The 19,203-nt window shown below is 43.0% G+C and overlaps 1 long non-coding RNA gene across 1 annotated transcript in view; it reads left to right on the top strand.

Moving 5' to 3' along the window:
• LOC141989656 (uncharacterized) overlaps positions 1-19,203 on the top strand; it is a 174,342-nt gene that overhangs the window by 71,868 nt on the left and 83,271 nt on the right. The window contains exon 2 of the long non-coding RNA XR_012640023.1: positions 3,543-3,733. This is a non-coding gene — a long non-coding RNA (uncharacterized LOC141989656). The remainder of the gene's footprint in view (positions 1-3,542; positions 3,734-19,203) is intronic.

Below are 19,203 nucleotides of genomic sequence, written 5' to 3'. Positions count from 1 at the left end.
ACAAGCAAGAGAAATTCTTCAAATGGCACCTCCTCCATGTTGTTGGCTCAAATTGCTGGGAGTGCACAGACCAAAATGATTGCTCAGCAGGATGTATTCAGAGGCTGTTCAAACTTCCTATAACACGCAGGGTGGACAATCAAGTTTTCCCACACTGGACTGCAGAGTGGCTACATTTCGGGAGGATGCTAGGAAGTCTAGGATCTGGCCGGTTTGACTCCGGTGTGTGTGCTGCAGTGTGGATGCCAGAGCCACGGTTTCCATCCTAAGTTAGAAAATTCTTTACCTAGGGTTTATGATCAGTGTAGATGCTGAAGCCCTGGGTTCTCTCACCCAGGCTCCACTGGCTTGAGTCCCACTAACCCCAGGCTTATGCTGCAGCATAGGCATACTCTGCAACAAAACACCCCAGGTGGTTCAGGCTTGCAGGGCTTTAAAGTGTAGACGCTTGGGCTGAAGCCCAGGCTCTGGGACCCCATGAATGTGGATGTCTACACTGAAATTTTATAGCCCCACAGCCCAAGTCCTGTGAGCCAGAGTCAGTTGACACAGGCCAGCTGTAGGCGTTTTGTTGCAGTGTAGACATACCCTCAGTGTCTGAGGGCACCCAGGAAACCTGTGACAGAGTCAGGATGAGAACTAGGTAATCTGATTCCCAGTCCTGAGCTTTAGCTAGAAGATCAGCCTCTCTCCCAAGAAGATCTGAATACCGTGCATTCCATGGGCTGCTTTATCCATGGATCGAACAGCTGGCTATTTCAACTGCAATAATACAGCATATCATATAAATAAATAATAAAGAATGACCACACTCTCCCTGCTAGAGTGGCTGTCCTTTAAAGTCATGGCTAAAATCACCAAGTCTGTAATATAAAGGCAAAGCAGGGGGTTATTGTTGTTTCCAGAGCTGCCAGTCGCCTTTGCAAATATGTGAGTGCAGAGAGTAAAGAAGTAACCTTAAACTGCTGAGGAGTGCAAGGAGTCCCTGGCACTTAGATATTTCCCTTTTTTGGGAAGGAAAAAAGAGCATTATGCAGTGCTGGGCCGTTGCAAGCTGCAGTTAGAAATAACGGCCAGCTCATGCCTGCCTGGCTAGAAAGATGCTAGTATATCAGCGTGCACAGGAAACTGTTGCTTTCTATTTGTAACAGCTACCAAAGAGGCAGATTGGGAAGAAAAGGGGTTTTTTAGCTCTGGGATGGTTGAACCTTATTACTGGAGAGACCGAGGGTATTTTCAGTTGGAAATCAGATTGAGCCCAATCCCTTTTCCCCAGAGCGGTAGGGGCAAAGTATGGTATCTTTGTAATGAAAACCCACTGAACTTTGTGTGTGTATGTGCCTGGTGTGTGTGCACGGAAATCCAGATCTAAATCCGAGTTCTCGCAGGGCTGTTAGTGGTGGTACTCACTGCCTTAGCGCCCCCTATTGTCGGAGCTCGTGGGTGCCCTCTGTAGGCCATGTGCCTTTGTGCACGGTGTAGCCTGCTGGCAGAGAAGCTTCTAGTTTAGATCCCTTTCAGGGTAACAGAATTCACACTAAGTGTCCAAGTTCAAACTAGAGCCAAAGTGTCTCAACAAATCAGCCGTTCCTCTGGGCTTCATCTTCATTTCCCTCTCTGGGCTACTCTGGAGTCTCCTCTCCAGCTCTGGTATTGAGCAATGGCCCCTCAGGCTGAGTCTTCCTGTGGTGTCTATGCTCCTAGAGACTCTCACTCAGGCTCCTTCCCAGGAGTCCCTCCAGAGGCCGTGGAACTAGGGTGACACTGGGGTTAGCGCCCTTGCAATGGAAATACTGTGGAGGCTGATTCATGTTTCCTGCCCCACAATATTTCTGCTGTACCCAGGAAGGGTGTGAGAGATGGCAGCCTGGACCCAGCTCCTCCTCCAGCCCAGTCCCCTCAGTGCCAGGGAGAGGGGGTGCCTTGAGGTGGAAGCAGGAGCCAGGCTGGGCAGGGAAGGGGTAGCTGGGTGCAGTGGTGGCATTTTGGGGACGGGGGAGTCTGTTTCCCTTGCAGGACAGGAGCTGCAGCCAATTGCCTGAAAGCAGCCGCCAGGGTGGGGAGCAGGAACACCATGCCACACAGCTGCCCAGACCACACCACTTTCTCAGCCTGCCTTGTGTCACCCAGGCCAAGATGAGTCCCTGCCCCGCTGCCAGAGCCCTGGCACTGAGCTCTATCTGCACCCCGGGCTCCTCGGCACCTCCCTGCCCCAAACTTAGCACTCCCCGTGCTAGTGAGCATCCACCACCTCTGACTGCCTCTGCTGTTCCTCTCTCTCTCCCCTGACTGAACTCTCTCAGACTTTTATGGAGCCCAGGTGTCCAATAAGTTCTAACCTGATCCCTTTTAGTACCACCCCTCTGGTTGAGAAGCAGCTAATTAATTACAGTACAGGTATAATTGATGTAATGAACTGGCTTTTAACCGTTTCTAGCCTGTGATGGGGTGTCACCTTGTCACAAGGCCCATCTGTAGTTTTCACTTATTTGGATGCTGTTCAAACTTTGTAAAAATGTAGGTCTTGAATAGTCAAACCCTACAAGTGGTATAGGATTGGTCCTGCCTCAGTTCACAGGGCAAGCCCTCCTGAGCAAACAGGAGACACCATTTCAATCCTTGGGTCACTGTTGTTCAAGAACTAGAGGAGTTGAATGTCTGTCTATGGTCCCCTTGTGCACCAGCTAGTGAACCATGTATAGTCTGTGGGGCAGTGCACATTGCACTGTTGTAAAGTATTACTCTTCTGCCATGGCATGTGCTGCTCCATTGCTCTCCAAAGGATTCTGTCTGAGTCCCCTCCTCCCCAAACGCACATTATGAGCTTTGAGTTGTAAGGACCTAATTTGCAAAAATATGTGCCTAATTTATGCACTTGGAATATGCACAGTGGCAAACACACAAAACATGCATTTGTGCACTCAAACGCTCACGGTCTGCAAGCAAGTAGGGGTATGTGTCAGTGTATGTGCACATGTGCCCTCACAGGTATTCATATTTTGCAGGCACAACTTAGCTGCCTACTTTTGAAAATCTGACTCTTAAAAAACAATGGTCATACCTATTTTAAAACAAAGAGTAGATTTAGCAGCCTGAAGAAAAGAGAATATTTCTGTTTCTGTGCTGTAGTTTTACTTTGCTTTGCTACTGCATCAGCAAAACAGCCTTTTATTCTTATCAATAAAAAGTTAAATAGTGAATAGATTGGAAAGTGTGGGAACTGAAGGGAAATTATTTATTTTAAAAATATTTGCTGAGGAGTCCCCGGAGGTTCCAAGCCCTGTTGGCTTTCTTTCCAGGCGGCTGTACATATATAAAAAGCCTGTTGGGGCGCTGGGAGATTGTATCACAGAAGTTTGAGTTGCTGCAGTTCGAAAGACAACATTCCAGAGATACCATTAGTTCGCCAATATCAAAAGAGCCACTAGAATGGAAACTGACCCCACTCTTGTCATATAAACAGATCTGTTGTGTACGTTTGTCAAAGATGTATGAGACAATCCATTGCAACACCTGATTTTGACGTTTCTCCCTGTTTTTAGGCTTCACCTATGGCAAATCTCATCCCTAGAAAAATCAACAGAATTATAAGTTGAAGAAAATTCTTTTTTCCCTCCATCATTGCAGATGTGGTCCATTGCCCAGCCTCAGTGGGGATATTGCATTGCTGAGAAATTCATCGTTGAACATCTTCAGGGCTGCTTTTACCTGAGGAATCAGGTTCTTTCATGTGGTATCTTCATCTGTTGATTTATGGTCTCCACCACTTATCTGACATGTATCTAAAGTGTTCTTTGTTCATAACCATACAAAATGCCTAGCAAATTTCATTTGCTCAACTGCAGGTGCAGCAGAATTTTAAATAAGAGCACAATTAAATGGAAATCTGAATGCCAGCCAGCAGATGTTCACAATACTACAGTACACTGGTGTGCTCTGTAGTATTGATCCTGTCATGGTTCAATGTGAAATGACTCAAAGCACAGCTACTATATAAAGATGTAGGTTTTTCATTGAAACATCCCCTCCATTACCATGGTGAGTTGTGCCAGGATCTAGGTTGACATAATTAGCTCAGATGTAAAATCTAAGTGCAAGATAAAATTTTGCCTTGATTTTTGTTTAACTTTGTTGATGTCTCAGCTCTCTTGGCTTTGATAATTTCCACTTGTTCTTCACAGGCTTAAAAAAACTGCAACTTAAAAGCAATTACTGGCTAGTGAGGGGAAAAGTGGTAGAGAATTAAGACATGTGAAGATGTGTAAGAACAGAGGGTTTTACAAACAACATTCTTTCTATCTCAAAACTGAGCTACTGCCAAGAAATAAATTTGCTGAGCTGCGCACTGAGTTTATTTGTCTATATAAAGGCACTAAACTCGCAGACGCAGATATTACAATTTGCACATTTGCTAGATTTATTCCTAAAATTTTGGCACACCAGATATACTGCTCATTGATCAGTATAAATCAGACTTAGGGCACAAACTGCTTTCTTTTTTATTATAATAAAAACAATGCAAGACAGTGTTTCATCTTTTATTTTTCACCCTGGAGGTACAGGTCAAGAGATTAGGCTGCAGAACAAGGGAGGACCTCGGGATTACAGACACTTGGTATATCTACCACTGTGTTTACATTTTGAGGAGACAAATTTAGTGCTTCTAGGAACAGTTCCATTTTTGATTAATGGAGCCAACTTCAACCCTGTTTTAAATAGGTGCAATTCCACTGAAATCACAGATGATGTTGGCCTACTTTTTCAGAGTAGTTTATGAGGTCTCTGTGAGTCATTCTCCAAAAGAAGAATTAATTGATGGCAGACATTGGCCTTGTTGTATACCTTGCAGCTGTGGGAGGGGAAGGTCATGTGTGTTTCCACCATCCTGATGGTCCATTCAGCTTTTTAGCTTGTCAGTGGCAAAGACATTGGAAGAAAGAGCAGCCCATCCAAAGGTGCCAAAAATGGGGCAGGGTCACTAACCCTCCTCCTTCCTGCAAAGACAACACCAGAGAGAGGTAGAGGGGTATGTGTGTGTGAAAATGTCTCCTGGTGAGGTCCTCCACACATTCAGATAAGCATTCCAACTTGGAACTTTTTGGCTATTCTGAGTCCGGTAAAGAACTTTCAATGGCACCACTGTTATAGGGCTATTGGAGGAGTCCATCACTGGTGATTCAGCAGAACAGGTGCCCATATGGACTCTGTATACCCTCTGACTAATTGCATGGCTAGTTGCACAACACTAGCATCAAGCTGCACAGCAGTGAGATAAGCCTGCATCTCCTGCTGAGCAGCCAGAGCTCCCATTCATCTAGAACTCACTCAGACTCCTCCAGCGCCCAGTTGTGCTGAGCAAGAAAAACCACAGTGGTTAAAGGAGACTGCTGCCATCTGGCCTACCTCCCAGACTCATTTAGCGGAAAAATCTCAGCCCTCTGACTTGGCCAGACCACAGGATGGGGAAATCTTTGGGACACAATTCTCTCGACAGATTCCCATGCCAAGTCCAGAGGTAGAACTTGAATACATATGTCCCTGGCCTTTTGCACTTCCTCTTGATCTGGCGCATGTGTTTTTATATCAGTGTTTTGCAATGGTCTATGTAGTGCTGTATTTCACCCCAATTTCTCTCTACAAACCAAAGTGACCAAAGATGACCGCCATGCTGCATATGGGTGAGAATTCAAATGTGCCAAATCACAGAACGTTGAGTGAGATATAGATTTCACAAGTAGTGAAGCCAGATTTTGATTAAAGCTACAGGTGTGCAGCCAGGCCTATCCCAGTGGATCTGGGGTAAGCTGTAAACCCATGAAATGGTTCCCTTACAGACCTAATGGAATGACCAAAGCCAACATTAAGGCAACCACTTCCAAATCGGAGCCAGAATGGAAGGTGGGTGCATTGAAGCCCAAGCAGATGCTTGACTTTACTCATGAGGCTGCAGAGTTGGCAGGGTTCAGATCGAAAAGGACATGGGAATTGCAATACTTTCAGCCCCCATTCGGGTCTCCCAGTTATTGCTGGTCTTTCTTATCTCCCACACAGTAAAACTCTCATGCAAGCTCTCATAATCTGGCATCTCAATTACTGCAACATCCTTCTCTCTGGCCTTGGCAAACACAACCTTGCCCCACTCCTATCCCCATTCAGAATGCTACTGCAAAGATCATTTTCCTAGTTTGTTGCTTTGACCTGGCCACCCATCTCCTTGAATCCCTCCACCACCTCCCACTTCTCTATTGTATCAAACATAAGCTGCTTACCTTCACTGGCAAACCCCTTCACCGTCAGGCCCACCCTACCTAACATCACACATTCACTAGTGAGCTGTAGGTGCTCTCCTCCAATCGGCCCATGATGCCAGTCTCCCCTGCCCACTTGTTAAATTTTCTAACAAACTCCTTTGTGCTTTCTCCCATACTGTCCTACACACTTGGGAATAGCTCCCCATAAATATGCACAAAGCTACCTCATTATCTACCTTCAAATTCCTATTCACTATTCTCCTTTGCTATGATGCCTACGACAAACTTGGCTATTAATCTGCTGGTGTGCTGAGACCACTGCCTGTCTTGCTAGTCAGTATTGTCTAATTGGTTCCTTGTACTCCCTCAAATGTCCGTATTCCTGTGTTGTCTCTTGTTTTACACTTAGATTGTAAGCTCCTTGGTGCAGGGACTGTCTTTTTGTGCTCTGCTTGTACAGTGCGTAGCACAATGGAGTCCATGCCTAAGGCTCTAGGAGCTACAACACCACAAATAATAATAACTGCTATGTAGAACTGGGTGGGAACCAGATTTTCAGTTTTGCAGGAAATTCCACAATTTCAATTTTTTTTTCTCTTTCAAAGTGAACAACAACAACAACAACAAAAACCAACCTACCCGCTTTTGGTTGACCAAAATGTTTTCTTTCCATGAAATTGAAATGTTTCATTCTGATTTTGACATTTTTAAAAAAAATATGTTATATAAAATTTTAAAAATGAAATGGAAAGTGATGTAGAAACAAAAAACCTAGACATTCCATTCTGATTTTGACAAAATGGCATTTTCTGATGGAAAAACAATGTGTTGGAAAATTTCTCATCAGTTCTACTGCTTAGTTTTTGAATGACAGTACAACTGCAAGGCTGGGAAGTGGAATATCAAAGCTTGGGCCTGGATATACTCACTCTGCACATGTGACACACACCCTTTTGCGTGTCTCCTGGGTGTAGGTGGGATGTGTTAGGTAATGGCTGAATTCTGCTGGGGTGTGATCATATTCTACAATGCAGTATGGCATGTTAGCTAATCACTGCTCCACTCTTTACTAAGGTAGCTGCAGAGTTGGCAGGCTCCCTCTTCCAGATCTAACAGGACATGCGACGTAGGACATTACTCAGCTGAAATGGTGTGGGAGCACAGGAGCTAGCCTCCATATCCCAGATGAGACTGAGAGCAGGGCCATAATACCTTCCATGCGTAACCCCTTTCCGGTATGGGGTGGTTCCAGATAGGGTAAGTCTGTCAGGATATTTTTATTTCTGAGGGAGTTAAGCCCCTGCTGGCATAAGCTATGACTCTTTCCTTCCCCAACTGAACCTGCATCAGTACAACTCCTAGCCCTTCCATGGATGCCTCCGTTTGGAGCATGAATGTTAAACTTTAATTAGCATATCTGAACAGTGGTGCAGTTGTCAGCTTTGTCTTCAGCTCCATGAAGGCCTAGTCACATTACTCTGTCCAGGTGAAACTGGGTATCTTAGTGGAAACCTTCTGACTTCTCCTTCTGGTCTGGATTCACCTGCAGTTAATCTGAACAATGGGGCAGCCAGTTTGGAATATACTTTGATGTATCTCCTGTAATAGCCGGTGAATCCAAGAAACTGCAACACTTCCTTCCTGTTAGAAGGGATCTTCCAATTCCACACCTCCTGTATCTTATTTGGCTCTGTTACAATACCTTGGGCAGACACTATTGTCAAAGCTATCCTATCTTCTCTTGTAACAAGTGACACGCCTTGGGCTTCATCTTGAGACTGTGTTAGCAGAGTTCATCAAGAACCATCTCCATCATGTGCTGCAGATGTTCCTCAAAACTGCGGGAGATCACTATGACATCATCGAGGTAAATCAGTTCTGCCAAGAAGTTTAAGTCCCCCAAGATATGTGTCATCAGTCTCTGAAAGGTAGCTGGTGCATTCTGTAGACATTTCCACCTACTAGTATCCTGAGGTAAGGTGCAGGGTGGAGGGTGCAGAAGGGTGCAGGGTGGAGTAGTATCTGGAGTAGTATCTGGCTTTTCCTATGGCAGCCAGGGCAGAAGAAATGCATCTTGGGTAGTCTTAGCATTCAGCTGTCTGTAGTCAATATGCACTCACATAGAACCACCCTTCTTCCTTGCCACCACTATTGGTGGTGCATATTGGCTTTGGCTCATAGACTTTAAGATTAGAAGAGACCATCGTGAACATCTAGTCTGACTTGCTGCACACTGCAGCCACAGAACCTCACCCACCCACTCCTGTAATAGACCCCTAACCTCTGGCTTGCGTGACTGAAGTCCCCAATTCATGGTTTGAAGACTTCAGGTTACAGAGAATTCACCATTTACAAAGCAACTACTTATTCTGACACGATGCATTAAAAATTCTGTTTTTCCTTTCCTATTGTACTGTGAAGTATTTTGGTGATACAAAATACTCTCACTCTCTTCACTGAACATTCTGGCTGCCTCTTAGTGATAGTTCAGAAAGCAGGGGAAATCCATCCATATCCAATGGTATCTAAGGATGTGTGATATAGACTATTTGTTTCACATTAAATCATTTAATTGCAGAGACTTTAGAGTCTTGCAGATAATTTCGTATATAGTTCTGATTGTGCACTTATTTCCATGGGATTTAAAAGAGGGCTTTTAATCTGTTTAAGGTGCCGCAGATGAACAACAAAGAGCAACTAGTGTGCTTTGAAATTTCATCTTCTGTACCACTGCTGGTTTGGGAAAGCTGGAGGATTTGTGGTGCTGCCATTTTCTGGGTTAGAAGCTTATACAGGGCTTGATTGTGGACCTCAAGGTCTGGGTAAGGGGCACTGTGTAACTGCACTGCTTCTGGACCAAACAGTGCCTCTGGTTCCTGGTTTACTCTATAGCTCCAGCATGGGTGTAATTTTGGCCAGCCATTTACGTGGTGCACATTACTTTCCCCTCATAGCTGGCTCAGCTGCATCACTTACTGTAGTGTGTGTGTGTGTGTGGTGGGGGGCGAGGTGGGGTGGCAGAGATGAGGCTCTGCCAGTCCCTGGCCCTGTCCATTCCCTGACAACCTGCACGGAAGGGACAGTAGCTGGCTCAGAGGGACTCCTAACCTCACCATGACATAACCAGAAATCTGGGCTTCCTGCATAGAATAAGAAAGCACATAATATTTACTTAATGTCCTGCATGTGCAGAGGGGAAACCACCATCTGCCCTATAGTATATGTGTGTTGTTTGTTAATAGAGACTTCTCTATGCTGCATCTCACTGTATTTCCCACCAAGAACTCTGAAAACATGCTCTGTTATCCCATATTATGTCCCAGTTTCCCACACAGATCAGAAAGCAAACTATCAGTATGAATATTTGGCATCAGTCTAGAGAATGAAATCAGGTCAGAGCTTTTGAAGGCAGCTGAGTGGCTACCAGAATAGCTATTGCTTTGCATATTGGGTAGTCATCCTCAAAAATTGGAATTTGCCAATAGTTACCATGCACTGGTATATGGCACATCATCATATTCTACCATTTTTGGAATCTAGAGGTAAGTGAGGTATCTGAGAGGCTCTGATTGGAGAGGAAGGATGGTTCAGTGGTTGGAGTGGTGCCTTAGGGCTCAGGGGATCCATGTTTAATTCCCTACTTCAGCACATCCTCTCTTGGTGACCTTTGGCAAGTCTCTTTGTGGCTCAGTTCCCTATCTGCAGAAGGGAGATAATAGCACTTCCCTACCACATAGGGGCATTGTGGGGATAAATATAGGAAAGATTGTGAGGTGCTCAGATACTACCATAATAAGAGTCCCAGCTGAGACGGAGGGATACCTCTGTGGTATGTGTTGGTATAGACTTTTTTTAATGGCAGTCACTGCACTGAATTCTTCCTTTTGCCTTGACATCCCTCCCACAACTGATTGCTGGCTTGTTAATGCTGTCACCAGAACAGGAGGTCCTGATTCAGGTAAATGTAAATGCAATAATTTTAACTGAGTGAAATTCCCCCCTTGTGCAAGATGCCACCAGAAGGTCACTGCACCACTTGCATCTCATTTAATAATAATAAAAAATTCTTTGATATGGTTCTTATCATCCTCATGTCTCAGAGGGCTTTATGAGGAAGAGAGCACCATTTCACAGATGCAGAAGCTGAGGCAGAAAAGTGACCAGCCCATGGTCACACAACCAAATGAGCAGCAGAGTTGGGAAGAGGACCCAGATCTCTTGAATAGCAGGCCATTATCCTGTCTGCATCACCACTCTGTCTCTCTGGAGGGCTTGGATGGTACTTATACATAGACCTTTTGCTGTCCCTCTGTGCAGAGGTGAATTTTGCTCTTTGGATTTAGCACAAAACAGTCTGGGTTCAGGCATTGCCAGCCCCATGCATCATCTATTCACCTTATTTTAATTTCACTGCTAGCAGCAGTCTGGAATCAGACTTGTTTTGATAACACCAAGTGTTTGTACAGTGGCCCTCCTAATTAAACTGAAATGTCACCACATGCATATGCCTATGTGGTATCTTTATTCTTATCTGAAGTTCTTTCCCTTAGGAAGTGTCCTAATTTAAATAAAACTTATCAAGGGAACTTTTTTTGTAACTTTCAAATAAAGCTATGCTATTTCTATTAACCATACTGTGAAATATAACTGTTCGTGTGAAATTCAGCCCACTGCAGAAGGCTTAGACAAACTCCCCCAGAGTCACAGATCACAGAGCTTCCAAGGTCCCTGGCTTGTGCACAGATGGTGAGGTGAACAGCTTTGGGGCCTAGTATCCCAAGATCTGCTCTTCTGGAGCTCCATCTAAACCAAAATGGAACCAGATGGCTGGTGATTAAAATTAAAAAGGTCGTAGAGCAGTTTTTAAACGAAGGGCTGGGGGAAGGCCAACAGGTACGGAGAAGCATATGGTTCAGACATACCTTAGGGGAGGATCTATAAATGGAGATTCCCTATGTCCTAATAAGGAGGAGAGGATGGAAGATGATAAAATAGAGGTAGGATCTGATGAGAAACAGTCAAAAGAAAAAAGTCTCATTCAATTACATCATGTAACGGCAGACAGCTAAAAAGTGACAAATTTTTAAAGTGCTTATATACCAATCCTAGAAGTCTAAATAATAAGATGGGCGACCTAGAGTGCCTTGTATTAAATGAGGATATTGATATAATAGGAATCATAGAAACTTGGTGGAATGAGGATAATGAATGGGACACAGTAATACCAGGGTACAAAATATATCAGAAGGACAGAACAGGTTGTGGTGGTAGCATTATATGTGAAAGAAAGCTTAGAATCAAATGAAGTAAAAATCTTAAATGAACCAAACTGTATCATAGAATCTCTATGGATAGTAATTCCATGCTTGAATAATAAGAATATAGCAGTAGGGATATATTACAGACTACCTGAAAAGGATGGTGATAGTGACTGTGAAATGCTTGGAGATTAGAGAGGCTATTAAAATAAAAAACTCAATAATAATGCAGGATTTCAACTATCCCCATATTGACTGGGTACATGTCACCTCAGGAAGGTATGCAGAGATAAAGTTTCTTGATACCTTAAATGACTGCTTCTTGGAGCAACTAGTCCTGGAACCCACAGGAGGAGAGGCAATTCTTGATTTAGTCCTAAGTGGAGCACAGGATCTGGTCCAAGAAGTGAATATAGTTGGACCGCTTGGTATTAGTGACCATGATATAATTAAATTTAACATCCCTGTGGTGGGGAAAACACCACAGCGGCCCAACACTGTAGCATTTAATTTCAGATCATTAAAATCAGCTTCTGTACCAAATGACTGGAGGTTAGCTAATGTGATGCCAATTTTTAAAAAGGGCTCCAGAGATGACCCTGGCAATTACAGACCGGTAAGCTGATTTCAGTACCAGGCAAACTGGTTGAAACTATAGTAAAGAACAAAATTGTCAGACACATAGATGAACATAATTTGTTGGGGACTAGTCAACATGTTTTTTGTAAAGGGAAATTATGCCTCACCAATCTACTAGAATTCTTTGAGGGGGTCAACAAGCACATGGACAAGGGGGATCCAGTGGATATAGTGTATTTAGATTTTCAGAAAGCCTTTGACAAGGTCCCTCACCAAAGGCTCTTGAGCAAAGTAAGCAGTCATGGGATAAGAGGGAAGGTTCTCTTATGAATTGGTAACTAGTTAAAAGATAGGAAACAAAGGGTAGGAATAAATGGTCAGTTTTCAGAATGGAGAGAGGTAAATAGTGATGTCCCCCAGGGGTCTGTACTGGGCTCCGTCATATTCAACATATTCATTAATGATCTGGAAAAAGGGTAAACAGTGAGGTGGGAAAATTTGCAGATACAAAACTACTCAAGAGTTAAGTCCCAGGCAGACTGCAAAGAGCTACAAAAGGATCTCTCAAAACTGGGTGACTGGGCAACAAAATGGCAGATGAAATTCAGTGTGGATAAATGCAAAGTAATGCACATTGGAAAACATAATCCAAACCGTACATTTAAAATGATGGGGTTATTATGTTCTTATGTTGGGTCTAAATTAGCTTTTACCACTGAAGAAAGAGATCTCGGCCTCATTGTGGATAGTTCTCTGAAAACATCCACTCAATGTGCAGTGGCAGTCAAAAAAGTGAACAGAACGTTGGGAATCATTAAGAGAGGGATAAATAATAAGACAGAAAATATTAGATTGCCTCTATATAAATCCATGGTATGCCCACATCATGAATACTGTGTGCAAATGTGGTCACCCCCTCTCAAAAAAGATATTGGACTTGGAAAAGGTTCAGAAAAGGGCAACAAAATGATTAGGGGTATGGAAGGGCTGCCGTATGAGGAGAGATGAATAAGACAGGGACTTTTCAGCTTGGGAAATAGACGACTAAGGGGGGATATGATAGAGGTCTATAAAATCATGTCTGGTGTGGAGAAAGTAAAAACGGAAGCGTTATTTACTCCTTCTCATAACACAAGACCTAGAGGCCACCAAATGATTAATAGGCAGCTGGTTTAAAACAAACAAAAGGAAGCATTTTTTTCACACAACACACAGTCAATCTGTGGAATTCCTTGCCAGAGGGTGTTGTGAAGGCCAAGACTATAACAGGGTTCAAAAAAGAACTGGATACATTCATGGAGGATAGGTCCATCAATGGGTATTAGCCCGGATGGGCAGGAGTGGTGTCCCTAGCCTCTGCTTGCCAGAAGCTGGGAATGGGCGACAGAGGATGGATCACTTGATGATGACCTGTTCTGTTCATTCCCTCTGGGGCACCTGGCATTGGCCACTATTGGAAGACAGGACACTGAGCTAGATGGACCTTTGGTCTGACACAGTATGGTCATTCTTATGTTCTTATGGGGCAGCCCACCAGGCAGATAGCCCCAGAGTTATGGGCCCTAAGGCTTCAAAAGTCCATGGCTCAAGGACAGGTGGACTATTTTTGAGTCAGGGACCCTGGAACTTTCCCTGGTGCACTGAATTCAGAAGCTTTTGGTTTTCATTCTGAATTGGATTGAAACCATATTTCATAATATTGAAATCCTCTGCAAAATGGAATGACCTCTCTCCGTATTGCTCTAACAAGCACATGCTGAAGTGCTTTGCTGAATCAGGGCCTTAAGGAGTGTGCACGCAGGAGTATGTTAGAACTGCTTCTTGCAGAACTTTATGGGATGTATTGTTCAGTAGTTATATACCCACAGTTCTCAAGAAGAGAAAAATACCCCCTGAGATATGACATTCACTGACTTTATGGACCCGTGAAAAAATATTCATCCCTCTAAACTATGTGAAGAATGCCTTCCAGCCAAGCCAAGCTTAATAAACCTTGCAAATATAGTTTATTACTTCAGGCTGTGCTCTCACCTTATTTCACAAGTTAAACAGTGTTGGGCCTAGTCCCTGGATGCCTTCACTCAACCCAGCATGTTGCTGGAAGTGGCACTCTTCCTCCTTAGTCCCTGCAGCACAATATTGGGGGTACAGTGCTGTCTTTTGTGTCAGACATTTAAACTGGGGGCTTGACCTAGATCTTAAGATCTCATGGCACTTGTTTGCAAGAGTAGGAGGGCTAAAGTTTCTTGCTGTACTGCGTTAAAACAAACCAAGTAGGGGAACATCCTAGCCACAATGAAGTCAATGACAAACTAGCAAAACTCCCATTAACTTTAACGCAGCCAGGACTTCACCCAAGGTTCTTGCAATACATTTATGTTATATCTGAAACTTGTTTACAACGTCTTGAGTATTTATCTTCAACAACACAATCTTTACAAGGCAGCTGGGTCTGTAAGTTCCTTGATCCAGAGCCATTTGCAAGTGGATATCTAAGACTGTATTTAGAAATGAAACAACGACATTCTCAGTGGAATTATAAGCAAGAGCTATTCTACTCAGACTGATAAGAAACACATCAATCATTTCAGATACCACAGGCTTCTCCTTTCTTCACACAACTGAAAGCCTTTTGCAAGCAGCTTGGGAAACCAAAAGGAAAAACAAAATAGAATGATGTCCACAGGATGTTAATATAAGTCATAGTACACAGTCATACAGATTTCTACATTTAAAATAATACATTTGAAAAGATTACTCTGTTTTCCATAATTTCCTAACCAACACCAGTACCCCAGATTATGCATTGTATGTTTTGTAAATACACCTTGTGTGATATTTTAATACACTGTTGTGAGTAGCAAAGGATTGTTTTTCCAGCTAGAAGTTTAGATGCAGGATGTGCATTACATGGCAGCACAGGATGGTAAATGTGTTAACCTTGAGATTTCCAAAGGGGCCGAAGGCTCTGATCCAGTACCTTTGAATTCAATGGGAGATTTGCTGTTGAATGGATCAAATCCTAAATAAGTTAGATGCTCAACTCACATTAAAAGCTGAGTGCTTAACTCACTCAGACCCCCTCTTGAAAACACTAGCCTAAGGGCATGTCTAGTGGGTGACATGTTGGGGTTGAAATTAGGGTTGCCAACCCTCCAGGAATTAATCTTTAACTAAAGATTGTCATGTGATGAAACCTCCAGGAATACATCCAACCAAAATTGGCAACCCTAGTTGAAATCTGCAGTCCTTTAGCCTGCCGTGCACAAGAAGCTACTGTGAACCCTGCTACTGTGCACAAGAAGCTCGGTAATGCCCTTTGAGCTACTGCTGTAGGCTGGAGCGCTCTATATTTACACCCCAGCTTACTATGTACTAACTGTCCATATAGACAAGCCAAAATGCACTACTGTATGTAAAGTTGTACTCATACTTCAGTGGCTTATTTGCCAAATATTGATGTAAAGAAAAATCATATTTTAAGGAGGCTCGAGTTAGGCTGAATTTAACCTTAACTTCAGTTTGAACTTATTTAATCTGTTGCTTTTTGAGAGCTTGATTCTTCAACTGTTATTTGAAAACTTTTCAAATACATTTGGCCTTTCAAATAAATGTGCAAAAGCCAAACCAAACCAAACCACTCAGCACCCTAAGCCATCTCAAACCACAGGCCATCCTCACCGCTTCAGGTAGTGGCTTTTTGATTACTCGATTCAGCTCAGAAAGGGCCATAATGCTGTCACAGAATAGTCAGAGCACACTGTGAAGTAGTCACACCCTCTATGGCTGGGAGATGGAGTGAGGCCAGTGGAGAGCCATGATGCTGTTTCTGTGCTGGCTGGAGAACTCCTCTATGAGGAAGGTATTCTGAGTGGACCATTTAAACCCCATTTAAGGTCCCTTTATGCCACCAGGCCTTTTTGTTTTACTCTACAGGCAGTTTGTAATGACAAATATTTTAGTTAGCCTCGTTTTTTTCCATGGGATTTAGAGAATTAATTTCATATTGTAGAATATCGAAAACAGCCCTTTTTGTCTGGCATGTAACTTCTCTCTTCCATCAGGAAACAGCAGGTGACTTTGTGGAGAGCATTTGCTATTGGATAGTTTTCAGATTTCCATGTGCTGGCATGATGTTTTCTTGCACAAAGTGTTGAGTATCTAAAATAATCCTCACTCGATTTTTACTTTACAGTTATTAGATTTAGCTATTCCCAAAAGACAAAGCAGTGGGTCGGGATGCCAATTAATTGGTGTCATCTCTTTAATTGCTTGTAAGTTATTTTCCCCATCAGAACTGGAAGAGCTATGGGGACGTTCCCAAAATATCTGAAATGTTGCTTCTTGCTGAGGGTGACAATGCCAGCAGTTTTTCCTTGGCTGTGCTCCCAGGCAGTGTAATTTAACAGGTGAGAAATAGAAGTCTCTGGGTGAGAAAATAGCGAGATGGTCTAAATTTAGAGGCGGTCGTGTGTTTTTGTTAATTGTCGTATTTCTTTCTGTTTTCCTTTGAGAAGATACAGAAAGATCTGTTGCAGTCTCCGATTGCTATAAGGACTAAAGAGGATTCTAGAGTTTGGATAGAAAAAACCCAACTTGTTGCAAGATGTTTTAAATCAAAGAAATGAACTGTTTTGTTGTGGGGCCCTTTTGTTAAAAATAAATATTGGAATCTGTATTAAAAAAAGAGTGCCCGGAGCCAGTGCCTTGCTGAAACTGTAAATGACACTTAAAGATTGTATTTAAAGAAATTCTCATTTTGACTGGTCTGCTTCTAAAAGCATATAGTGCAGTGTAGTTATGCCGCTCAACTTCCAGCCTTAGAAGTGTTCGCTTGGAGATATTTTGGAGTGCTGTAGTTGTCCCATAAGTTCTGGGAAATGTAGCCCTCCTAAAGACTATTTTAATTTCTTCCCATATTTGGATGAAGTGCTCCACTGTGCATTGTTTTGATTGGGGTTATAAAGTTCACTGAGTCTCTGCATTGATGGGGCAGGTAGGAAGACTCGTTAATGTAGCGCGGTAAGGCTGATGTTTCAAATGAGTCTATCAAAAAGAAGGTTAAAGACTGTGGGTCAAATCCTTAGCCCTGCTAACATTGTGTCCTAAGTGGGCAGCTGAGGTTTCCCCTTTTGTGAGGGGAATTTCTGGCTGGTGCAGGGGATGTGTTGGGAGTGGGAAGGCAGTGGCCAGAGCATGCTGCACTCCTACTGTCCTGGATAACATCATGGCCCCAGGAGAACCATTACAAATTGACATAACTTAGAGCACTCCCAAGGCTCCTCCTTGTGCATGACTTCTGTCAGAAAGGCATCATTAGAGACCACAGAAAAGGGACTGGATTTGTTCTTGTGTGTTTTGGGCAAATCCACAGAGTGCAGAAATCAGACTCCTAAATCCATAAATGAGGGTGCTTAGCACTGTGAAAATTAGATCACTTATTCAGCTGTTAGGATACTCATCATTCTTGGTTTTTGTTTGTGGGACTGAAAGTCACCCATTCTGATTCTCTGCTGGAAGTTCAGTTTGTTGCTAAGTTAGTTTTATATCTGTATATTTTATTAAGGGTACCAATTGTTTTTACTATCTCAGGATGTTGGGTCAAGGTGCTCTAGGGCAGACATAAAGGCATTCCTGTTTATTTGGTATGTGCATATAGTTCGGGAACTAATCCATCTAATAGGTAAAATAGGGATTAAACTGATGTAGGGCACGAAAACTTGCCAAATCCAGAAAGAAAGACTGGGGAGGGGGGAGTGGTTATCATTGTTCTGGGGGTATTTATTTGCACACTATGAATATTGGTGAAATTTTCAAAAGCACCTACATGATTAGTGGCTTGCTCCATTAAAGTCAGTGACAAAACTCCCAGAGGCTTCAGTGGTGCAGGATCAGGCCCCAGGAGCACAGGTCATCGTACTGATTTTCAGGGTAATGTACATTCTCTTAAATCACACAGGGCAGTGGCTCTCAAACTTTTGTACTGGTGACCCCTTTCACATAGCAAGCCTCTGAGTGCGAACCCCCCCCAATACATTAAAAACACTTTTTTATATATTTAACACCATTATAAATGCTGGAGGCAAAGTGGGATTTGAGGTGGAGGTTGACAGCTCATGACCCCCCATGTAATAACCTCGCGACCCCCTGAGGGGTCCCAACCCCCAGTTTGAGAATCCCTGACATAGGACCTGTCTATACAAACACTTAGTTCACAGCAAGCTGGTGTGTAAATCAAATCAATCTAGCCCTTGCTTGCTGCACACTAATTGTCCAGGTGGACCCTGCTGCTGCACATTAAGGGTTCCATAGGTGCTTTGATCTACCCTGCTTTGAAACACGAATAAAGTGAACAGCAGCAAGGCCCAAGGATAGTGTGTGGCAGCAGAGTCTACACAGATAGTTAGTGTGGGGTAGGCTAGCTCAGGGTAGACTTACACCTCAGCTTGCTGCCAACTAGGTATAAAGAAGCCCTTAGACACTTTTGGAATTCTCATCCATTATGTATATGAAAATGAACTATTACATGTAGGCCATTCTTGCCAGCATTTTCCTTAATATCAGTAGAATTTATTCATGAAGAGCTAATGATTATCACACTGCTAGATTGGAAGGATCCTCCTGATTTTAGGAATATATGTAGAGCAATATTTGTCATTATTTTAGGGGGAAAATGAAACCCCTAACATACCATGTCAGTATCCTGGTTTTATTACAGAGTTCTTCCATGCAAGATGATAAGCTGTATCTTAGGCTGTTTCTGTGTGAAGAATATCAACTGATCACCAACGGCTTTGGGTTTGTGGGACTAGGAAATAAAAGGAGTCTCAAAAGGACTGCTTTCTAAATTTGTTTTAATATGTCTGCATCTGGTTAATTTATTTGGAAGAGAATATTGAAAGTCAAGTGTTATTACATTGTAACATGTGATACTGGGCTTCTTTGATTAAAGGTATGTTATTGCATTGAGTCTATTAAAAGAAATTAAGTATCTAAACCTTGGAGACCATCTTTCCTCATGGAGTTTGAATGGAAATCTGTAATGAACAGAACATTCTTGGCTCTGATTAGCCTGAGAATCGTTATGCATTTCAGTGTTCTAATTTTCTAATAAC

The sequence above is a fragment of the Natator depressus genome, chromosome 1 (genome assembly GCF_965152275.1).
Source record: "Natator depressus isolate rNatDep1 chromosome 1, rNatDep2.hap1, whole genome shotgun sequence".
Classification (NCBI taxonomy): Eukaryota; Metazoa; Chordata; order Testudines; family Cheloniidae; genus Natator; species Natator depressus.
Note: the sequence above shows the minus strand (reverse complement) of the source record. Positions and strands in the feature narration are given on the sequence as shown.